Genomic DNA, 11,028 nt, shown 5'->3' on the forward strand with positions numbered 1-11,028 from the left:
ATGTATTGAATTACCCATGGCATATATATCTGAAATATCATCAGTGTCTGTGTTGGTTTGTTGTAGATTCTGATGAGAACAACCTTATCACTGATCTGTTCACAGTAGCTCACTTTATGCCTTACCTTCCTACTCGTAATGAATCCTACTCCTGTTATATCATTTTCTGCTGCATTGATATTGCCCTATACTAATCGACCACAAATCTTTGTCTTCTTTCCATTTCACTTCACTGATGCCCACTATATCTAGATTGAACCTTTGCATTTCCCTTTTCAGATTTTCTAGCTTCCCTACCATGTTTAAACTTCTGACATTCCATGCCCTGACTAGTAGAACATTATCCTTTCGCTGGTTATTCAGTCTTTTTCTCATGGTCACACCTGCCATGGCAGTCTTCTCCCAGAGATCTGAATGGGGGACTATTCCAGAATCTTTTGCCAATAGAGAGATCATGAAGACACTTTTTCAGTTATGGCCACATGTCCTGTGGATACACATTATGTGTCTTAAATAAGTGGTTTCCATTACCTTCTGCATCCTCATGCCATTTATTATTGCTGATTGTTCTGCCTTTTAGGAACAGTTTCCCACCCCGAGGGCAAGAGGGTGCTCTGAACCTCAGTCCACTCCTCCACCCTCTTTGACAAGCCCATTAGCAGAATGAGGATGACTTCTTATGCCAGAAATCTTCAGCTGCCATTGCTGACGATTTTTATTCAAAATTTAAGCAGTGGTGCAGTTTAAACCCAGGTCCAAAGATGTTTCGATTGGTAATTGAAGACGCTACACCTAGATCACAGGCGCTCGCACTCATTCGGTGCTCAAAAGCTGCCATTGTGTATTTTTAAGTGGACAACTAATATTTTGTCCATTAAACTTATTTGTAGTAGCATTGGATGAATAACCCAGTATGAATACCTTAATTGGAAAATATTAGACTGGTGCACAAACTCGTTAAGTTTCTGCTTTGCCTGTTGGTATTCCAGTTGGTATGCTTTTTTTTTCTTTTTATCTATTGCCACTCTTTATCTGTAGTACATGAGTTTACATATTGTCATTTTTTCATTTGGAGATGATGAGTGAAGCTGTGGATGCTAGAAAATGTAGTGCTGAGTGAAGAAAAGGAACATTTCTGACATATTCTTCTGTTTGAGTTCAGTACAGGGGTGATAGCAGTGGAGTCAGACAGAAAGATTGACGCTGTGTGTGGGGATAATGTCATTGGACAGAGCACAGCAAAAAAATGGTTTTCTCATTTTAAGGAGGATTGTTTTGACATTGGTGACTCTGCACATTCAGGAATATCTTCAGGGGTTGGATGAAGATTGCTTAAACACATTAATCCACAATGATCCAAATGAGTGTACTAGAGAAGTGTCAGATATTGTGAACCGTGATCAACCCACCATCATATGACATTTGTATGCAGTGGGGAAGGTTCAAAAATTGGGGGTATGGGTACCGCATGCCCTAAGCCAAAATCGCAAAAGTTAACAGGTAGCAATACATGCATCTCTGCTTGCTCATCATCAATTAGCTTGTGTACAACGTCAACCATTTCTACCCTGTATCATTGCTGGGGATGATGAGAGGCATCTTTATGCTAACATAAGGAAAGAAAGGAATTGTTGAGCCCAAACAAAGCAGCAACTCCCGGTACAAATACCTGTGCGCATGAAGAAAAGGTATTGTTACACATTGGTGGCACAGTGACATTGTGGTGTACTACAAATTGCTTCCTTGAGGTGTAACCATCACCTCTGACATTTATTGTCAACAACTGAGGTGTCTTTCAGACACAGTCCAAGAACAACAACCAGGAAGACTGCGTGCAGTGATGCTACTCCATTATAACACCTGCCCACATTCTGTTACACTGACAAAGAACACTGTACAGGAGATGAGCTGGGAATTCATTCTGCACCCAACACATTCACCTAATCTTGCATCCTCAGATTTTCACCTTTTCTGCTCTCTATTGAACAACATTCAAGGAACTTTTTCTGGGTGAAAATGCATTCCAAACATGGCTCAATGAGTTATTCACCTCAAAACTACATGATTTCTGCAGTTGCTCAATAGAAAAGTTACCCCAGCATTGGCAGACTGTTATAAATAGTGAAGGAGAATATATTATTGATGACCAAAATCTGTTAGGTGTATTTGTTGTGTTTATTAAACTTATGGAAAAATTCTGTGATCTTATGCGCCGACCTAATACTTACCTTCATCTTTGCTATATTGCTTGTGTGATGGTGGCCACATTACCTTGTCCAACACAGTTTGATGATATTTGTTTGTTGCAGAAATGAGTGATATGGCCAGAGTAGCAGCACATATACCAACTGTTCTCAAGTACTCAAGTGTTACAAGATATGAGGACTTTTCATCTGTCCACACTTGGACTGTGATGGGTTTGAAGACACTGTTTGAAGGAACAGCAAGTATTGAGTCTGCTCCTTTAACCCATCAGAATTCCAGTAAATGGTGCATAGTCCTTACAAAGAAAGCCAATGAACTTCATTTGTGTTTTTTGTTAAAAAAGAGTGAAGACAATAAGATACTGAGAGCAAAGCTGAAAGCTGACGAGATTCTTCCCACTGGTGCAATACGTGAAGTATTTCCATGCAAATGGTATCATCTGGAGGAGGGAGAAAAATCAGAAACGCACATCATTAAGAAGGTGGATGCTGTTGGACATGACTACAGTGAAAATGAGATAGTACTCCGGTGCGAAATCTGCATGCAGTGCATTATTCAGGATGAGCTGCCTGTTCCATGCACATCAGAACCATAAGATGGTATAGTGAAGGCCATGGATGAGATGTTTTCACAGATGTAGCACCAGAAGTACTATTGCAGGTTCTGCTGTACATGTACACAGGAGTAGCTCCAGCTCTCAAGGACATGCCGTTGGAGCTGTTGATGGCTGCTGAGAAGTACCAGCTGCACCAGCTAAAGCGTCAGTGTGAGACCCACATCGCCAGCTGTCTGAATGTCGACAATGCCGCAGCAACTGCAGCCAATGCATCTGTTTTCTCCTGCGACCTGCTATGGGATCGTGCTATCATTTTCATCAGACACAATCTGTGTGAGGTGATGCGTACAAGAGGATGGGCTGAGACTGTAGCCGTGCATCCTGAAGCCATACAAGGTATCAGTGAGCTGATGGGATGAGTCAGTAACAGATAACTAACTGTACACTGAAACACTCCCACTGCTTGAGTTCTTGAGTACTAAATATATTTAGAGATTTCTAAGTGCATATTATGTCAAAATAATGGGTACATTGCAATGTTTTAAAAGTGGTTTGAAAACATGACACACAGTTTATTATTTTGCTTGTCATTCATATTATTGGTTTTCTTGAAAGTACATTGCAGGCTGATGATGTGAAGATACCAATTTTGTCCTATATTCTTCTTCATTTTTTTATGCTGCGAGTGCAATAAGTGATTTCTGGTGTTCTTAAAAATTGATTTCTCCAGAATTTTTGTTATTGACATTAGTTTATGTAATTTGAGCTATAAAATATTACTTCTGAGCACATAACTGAACTTTACACCCACACTGAAAACAGTTCCATGCTATGTGCTACACAAAAATTTTGTCAGATATATTCAAAGATATTGATACATTATAAAAATTGCCCTTCCACTGTTATGAATCACAAAAATTTTGTCAGATATATTCAAAGATATTGATACATTATAAAAATTGCCCTTCCACTGTTATGAATGCTGGTAGTGATCTTTAAATAACGTGTTTACAATTTAACATTTTGTGTCCTTTTAATGTGTGTTCAAATGTATTAAAATAAAAATGAAATACTTATTTGAAATATTTTAATTTTATATTGTTAGAAAAACTGAAAAAATTTAATAGCTGTTTGGATGTGACCCTCATGCAAGCATTATTTCTACAAACTTTACATCAAAAGGAAGCTGTAACGATTTAACTGAACCCATTGTCATGAAAATGATAGGCTTAATTGATTTATACAGCCTTGCAGTATGAAACAAAAGACTGATAATATCCTATACCTCAGAGAAACATTACTACCTCTTGTGTTTCTTGAAGTTTTCCTGGCAGATTGAATGTGCCAACATTTTTGGGAGTGTATCTGGGATAATATTAATTCTTGTATCAATAATCTGGCTGATAACTTTTAGCCATTCTCAAGGTGAGTCACTTGCGAGGGCAGCAACAGGCAGGTTTATGCAAAACTCATCAGGAATGGTTACAACTTTTGCCTTCTCTTCTTGGCTTCCACCTTAAACATATGTCTCATAGATATGAGGACCTGAAATTGATCAATAAATACAGATCCTGTTTCCAGAGTATAAATGTGAACTTTGAGTAAAATGTATGTGAAATCGAGCTCATTAGTCAGTACTTGGTCATCTCAATCAGGCCATAAAGCTTGAATACACTATGTGATCAAAAGTATCTGGACACCCCCGAAGACACATGTTTTTCATATTAACTGCATTGTGCTGTCACCTATTGTCGGGTACTCTATATCAGCAACCTCAGTAGTCATTAGACATCGTGAGGGAGCAGAATGGGGCATTCTGCAGAACTCACAGACATTGAACGTGGTCAGGTGATTGAGTGTCACTTGTGTCACACATCTATACACGAGATTTCCACACTCCTAAACGTCCCTAGGTCCACTGTTTCCAATGTGATAGTGAAGTAGAAACGTGAAGGGACACGTACAGCAAAAAGGTGTACAGGCTGTCCTTGTCTGTTGACTGACACAGACCACTGACAGTTGAAGATGGTCGTAATGTGTAATAAGCAGATATCTATCCAGACTGTCACACAGGAATTTCAAACTGCATCAGGATCCACTGCAAGTACTATGACAGTTACGCAGGAGGTGAGAAAACTGGGATTCCACGGTCAAGCAGCTGCTCATAAGCCACACATTACACCAGTAAATGCCAAACGATGCCTTGCTTGGTGTAAGGAGTGTAAATATTGGATGACAGAACAGTGGAAAAATGTTGTGTGGAGTGACGAATCACAGTACACAATGTGGTGATCCGATGGCAGGGTGTGGGTATAGCGAATGCCCAGTGAACGTCATCTGCCAGCGTGTGTAGTGTCAACAGTAAAATTCGGAGGTAGTGGTGTTATGGTGTGGTCGAGTTTTTTATGGAGGGGGCTTGCAACCCTTATTGTTTTGGAAGGCACTATCACAACACAGGCCTACACTGATGTTTTAAGCACCGTCTTGCTTCCCGCTGTTGAAGAACAATTCAGGGATGGCGACTGCATCTTTCAGCACGATTGAGCACCTGTTCATAATGCACGGCCCGTGGCAGAGTTGTTACATGACAATAACATCCCTGTAATGGGCTGACCTGCACAGAGTCCTGACCTGAATCCTATAGAACACTTTTGGGATGTTTTGGAATGCTGACTTCGTGCCAGGCCTCTCCGACCAATGTCAATACCTATCCTCAGTGCAGCACTCCATGAAGAATGGGCTGCCATTCCCCAAGAAGCCTTCCAACACCTGACTGAACATATGCCTGCAAGTGTGGAAGCTGTCATCAATGCTAAGAGTGGGCCAACACCATATTGAATTCCAGCATTACAGATGGAGGACGCCACAAACTTGTAAGTCATTTTCAGCCAGATGTCCAGTTACTTTTGATCACATAGTGTATCAGAGTTATGTTGGTATCATATGAAAGGACCTGTGCTTCCAGATGTCAAGTCATGTATGAAATGTTTCTGTATAAAACCCCTTTTCCTCCATATAGACTTGGGATTGTTCCATGGAAAAGAGCATTCCATCAAAAGCCTGTATGAACCAGTTTGACATTTAATATCTTCCAGAATCTCAGTATAATTTTAATAAATTCTGCTGCTGACTGACAATATAATATATTTTTCTTGCCCTCTACAGCTGAAATGAATTCAGCTAGGTACTTGCTGAATACTTTTAGAACAAGACTTACACTATAAATTGTTAAAAGAATACATTGCTGCTCACTATACAAAAGAGACACCCTGAGTCATAGGCGGGCACAATGAAAACAGCTATATATTTAAGCCTTTGGCCGAAAGACCTTGTTCCCAAAATGAGAGAGAGAGACACACACACACACACACACACACACACACACACACACACACACACACACTCTGTCTCTCTCTCTGTCTCTCTCTCTCTCTCTCTCTCTAAGCCTCCAGCTGTTGTAGTGGAGAGTCAACTGCAACTGCCCTTGACAAGGTGGACGGAGTGGGGGTAGGAGGTTAAGGAGGAGTCACAGGGTGGGGAGCAGTAGATATAGCAGGATAGGGGTGAGGGAAGGTGTAGTGTTGCTTATGTGAGCATGCAGGGATGTGGTGGGTACAGGGTACGGCTGTAAGGTGTAGTTGGGTTGTTTGGGGATAGGGTGGGGTGGAGGTGGGGATTGGGGGGGGGGGGGGGAGGGAGTGGAAGGGGAGTGGCAAACGAGAGAAGGGTAAAAAATATTAGCGGTCGCATTGATAGAATAGAAGGTTGTGTAGTGATAGAGTGGGAGTGAGGAAGGAGACAAGTGGATGGAGGACAAGGACTAGTGAAAGCTGAGGCCAGAGGGGTTAAGGGAATGTAAGATATATTGTAGGGAGACTAAGAAATTCAAGAAAGCTGGTGCTAGCAGGCTGTGAAGGAGTTATTGAAGAGAAGCACATCACATTGGACAGCACATTCAGCAGCTGGGTGGTCCAGCTGTCTCTTGGCCACAATTTGTTGGTGACCTTTCCTGCAGACACACAGCTTGTTAGTTTCATGACCACCCATAATGCAGCACAGCAGTTACAGCTTAGTTGGGCAGCAGCTTTTGTCCAGACAGCTGTAGTTGAGAGCACAAGCTCCAAACAATAAGAAGTGACTTACAGTTTTATTTACTGTGTGCGTTTCAGTCTAAAATCTAAAATTACTTGCATATTTGTGTTTCTGGTAGCCACAGTTTCATGTTTTAATTGCTGTGTAATGTCTATTTCCACAGTCTGTTTTGTGTCAGTCATTACAACTGTAAAACTTGTTATTTGGGCAGCAGTTCCCATCCTGGCAGCTGCACTTCAGAGCACGGCACGGCATTTCGTTTATGAAATCCACATTTTAATTAGAGTTTATTCTATAGTTCCTCTGTCTGTAGTGTGGATAGGGACTGTGATTGCTGTGTTCAGATGGGAGCTGAGTTGGTGACCCTCCGGTCACAACTCTACTTGGCGCTGGCTTCGGTCGTGTAACTTGACAATGTTGCCTGGGTAGCTGGATGTGGGGATGCAGGGAAGTCCAGCACATCCCTCGTGTCCCATGATCGGTCCACTACTGTGACCACCTCGGGTACTGCCTGCATTGAGGATGATCCCTCACTCGCAGTCAATTGGAAGGTCATTTCGAGGTGTGGCAGGTAGCAGAAGACTTTCTGGGGGGCCGATTGAGGGGCCACCCCTGTTTGTCTGACGAATGGGTTTCAGGTGCAGTTCTGAGCTGACAGATATGCTGAACCAGACACAACCGCTCACCCTGTTCCAGAGGAAGTTCCTAGGCCTGCAACGTGTAGACATTAATAGAGGGTGGGTTTACTAGTAGCTGGGAAATCAATGTCAGGTGTATAATGGGATTCCTTAGGGCTATAGCTTCCAAGAAGGGGGAAAATCCATTGTGCACTTTGTGTGCACACTGAAAAGGGTCACTCCAGATGTTGAACGAGTGCCTCTGGATGCCACGAAGAGCTGTGCAGCCACTAGCATGTGGTGGCTCGTGTTCGTACTAACAATATGTGTCACTTCAGACCAGGAGAGATTCTGTCCAGTTTTGAATGGAAAGCTCAATTGGTACAGACTGCCAGTATTGCTTGAGAGATGAATTCAGAGCTCACAATCTGTAGCATCATTAACAGGACCAATTGCAGACCTTTGTTACAGAGCTAAATGAAGGGTCTGAATCGGAAGCGACTGTATAGGTTGCACGTTTCTTGACTTGCACCTCGGGGTAGTGGGGCTTCGGTTTCTCTTAATAGAGCAGATGTTCACAACATGCGGGAGGCAACTATGTCAGTGGCAGTGGCTGTGTGGAATGGACTGGGTGCATTTAAGGTTAGTGAGTCTTGGAAAAGTGTAGAAAATGCTTCAGTTTCAAAGGGTGCAGGGTGAATACGAGAAGAGCATAGACATGGCAACAATCGATACTGTAGTTGTAAATTTTTGTACGGTAGCTGTGTTGGGGAGGAACCAGAGCTTCAAGCATTAATAGAAAGCACTAAGGAAAAACCCAAGCTTCAAGCACTAATAGAAAGCATTGAAGCTCAAATCATTATAGCTACCGAAAGTTGGCTGAATTTGGAGACAAGTTCAGATGGAACTTTTACAAAGGATCTAACAGTTCTTAGTTGCACCTAGTTACTCGAGTAAACATGGCTGGTGCAAGGCTTACATTCAATGAGCTTCAGACATCCATTTTACCTGCCATCTGAGACTTGTATGGAGATGGAAGAGTTTGCCTTCAACAAGATGGTGCCCCAGAACACTACCAAAATCGTGTTAGGGCGTATCTCAATGAAAATCTACCAGGAAGATGGATAGGCCGTAGAGGTGCTGTGGAGTATCCACCATGTTCCGCAGACCTAACTCCTCTGGACTTTTACCTGTGGGGAATACTGAAGGATGTCGTTTATCGAAATAGCCACGCACCTTGGATGAACTTTGAGAATCCATCATACATTCATGTGCAAATATCCAAATGAACATGTTGCAGTCAGTAGTTCGTGCTGCAGTTCGGCAGCATTGTCTGTGTGTGGATGTTAAAGGCGACCATTTCGGACACCTACAGTGATATCTTTAAGTTGGACGTTAAGCTACACTTTCACCAAAAATGAGTTTGCAAGTTATGAACTTTTAAACAGTGGATACATTTTTTGGACCCCTCTGTATAGTTGGTGGTGGCGTCTTTGTTGCTGTTAGAAGTAGTTTATGTTGCAGTGACATTGAAGTAGATTAGTTCCTGTGAGTTAGTACGGATAGAGGTTACACTTGACACCTGGAATAATTTAATAATTCATTCCTTTTACTGAACCCCGAACTTGGATGATTCAGTTGCTGAACAGTTCAAAGAAAACATGAGTATTGTCACAAATAGGTACCCACTCATATAACAACAGCTGGTGGCGACTTCAGTCTACCTTCAAAATGTTGGCGAAAATATATTTTAAAAGCCACTGGTAGGTATAAAACATTGTCAGAAATTGTACTAAATGCTTTCTGTGAAAATTATTTTGAGCAGTTACCTCAGGAAACCACTCAAGAGTGTAAATGTTTGTGAAAAAATACTTCACCAATAGCAACAAATAATCCTGAGCAAATAGGGAATGCCATGATGCATACAGGGATTGGTGACTACAAGGTCATTCTAGTGAGATTGACAACCACAACATCCGAATCCACCAAAGTAAACTCGTGATACACTTATTTAAAAAAGCAAATAAAAATTTGATCAACACCTTCCCTAAAAAGTAGATATTCTCAGTGTAGCAAAGCAGCTTAAAGCACTTAATAAAGGCAAGTCTTCTAGTACAGATGGTATGCCAATTAGGTTCCCTTCAGAATGTGCTGATACAATAGCCTTATACTTAGCAATCATATACAACCACTCACTCAACGAAATATCTGTACTAAAGCAATGGAAAGTTGCACAGGTTGTGCCACTACTCAAGAAAGGAAATAGGAGTAATCCACTGAATTACAGACAAACATCACTAATGTCAGTTTGCAGTAGGATTGTGGAAGATGTATTGTGTACAACACACAGTAACTCACTGACTGAAACCTCCAATCAGCTACTTAAAATCTAGTCTCCCATGTCAAAAACACCAACTACTCACTTCACCAACTCTCTCCCATCTCCACCCGTTTACCTCCTGAACCCCTACTCATCACTATTTACACCACTTCCCTATACACCAACATCCCTCATGCCTGTGGTCTTACTGCTATTCAACACTACCTCTCCCAGCATCCTTCAGACTCCAAACCCACTATACCATTTCTCATACATCTTTCTAACTTTATACAACAAACAATTACTTCTCGTTTGAAAGGAAGGCATACAAACAAATCTGCAGCAGTCATGGGCACCTGCATGGGGGCCTCCTATGCTGGCCTATTTATGGGCTAGGATACCTTCCCAGCCTCCTAAAACCCCAAACTTGTGGTCAGGTCAGGTTCATTGACATCATCTTCATGACCTTGACTCAGGGCTAAGATACCCTATCCTCATTCCTTCACAACCTCAACACCTTCTCTCCCATCTGCTTCACGTGGTCCTCCTCATTAGTGCATGCCTCCTTCCTTGATGTTGGCTTCCTCCTCTTTGATGGCTCCATCCACACCTTTGTCCACATTAAACCCATCAACCACCAACAATACCTTCATTTTGACAGTAGCTATCCCTTCCACAACAAAAAATCGCTCCCATACAGCCTGGTTACCCGAGGATGGCTTATCTGAAGTGACAAGAACTCCATTGCCCAGTATGTTGAAGGTCCCACCAAGACCTTCACAGACAGGCACTACCCCCAGACCTGCCCCAACACACCCTACCTTTTCCAGTCATGTTACTGGCTTATCCTACGCATTCAAAGGCCGGGCCACCGATGGAAGCAACCATGTCATGTATCAGCTCTGTTACAATCACTGCACAGCTTTTCATTCTGGTATGATTGCCAACCAGCTGTTCACCAGGACGAATGGCCACTGTCAAACTATGGTCAAGATTGAGTTAACCCACCCTGTTGCTCAAAATGCAGCTGAATATAACATGCTTGATTTAAATGGCTGCTTCACAATGCGGGCTGTTTGGATCCTCCCATACAACATCAGCTTTTCTGATCTGCATAGATGGGAGTTACCATTACAACACACTCTATGCTCCCAAAATTATTCCGGGTCAACCAACTGTCCCCATACTCTCTGCTTGATAATTTCCACCCCTTCCGTACCCTCATTGTTATTACATGC

The sequence above is a fragment of the Schistocerca serialis genome, chromosome 10 (genome assembly GCF_023864345.2).
Source record: "Schistocerca serialis cubense isolate TAMUIC-IGC-003099 chromosome 10, iqSchSeri2.2, whole genome shotgun sequence".
Taxonomy (NCBI): Eukaryota; Metazoa; Arthropoda; class Insecta; order Orthoptera; family Acrididae; genus Schistocerca; species Schistocerca serialis.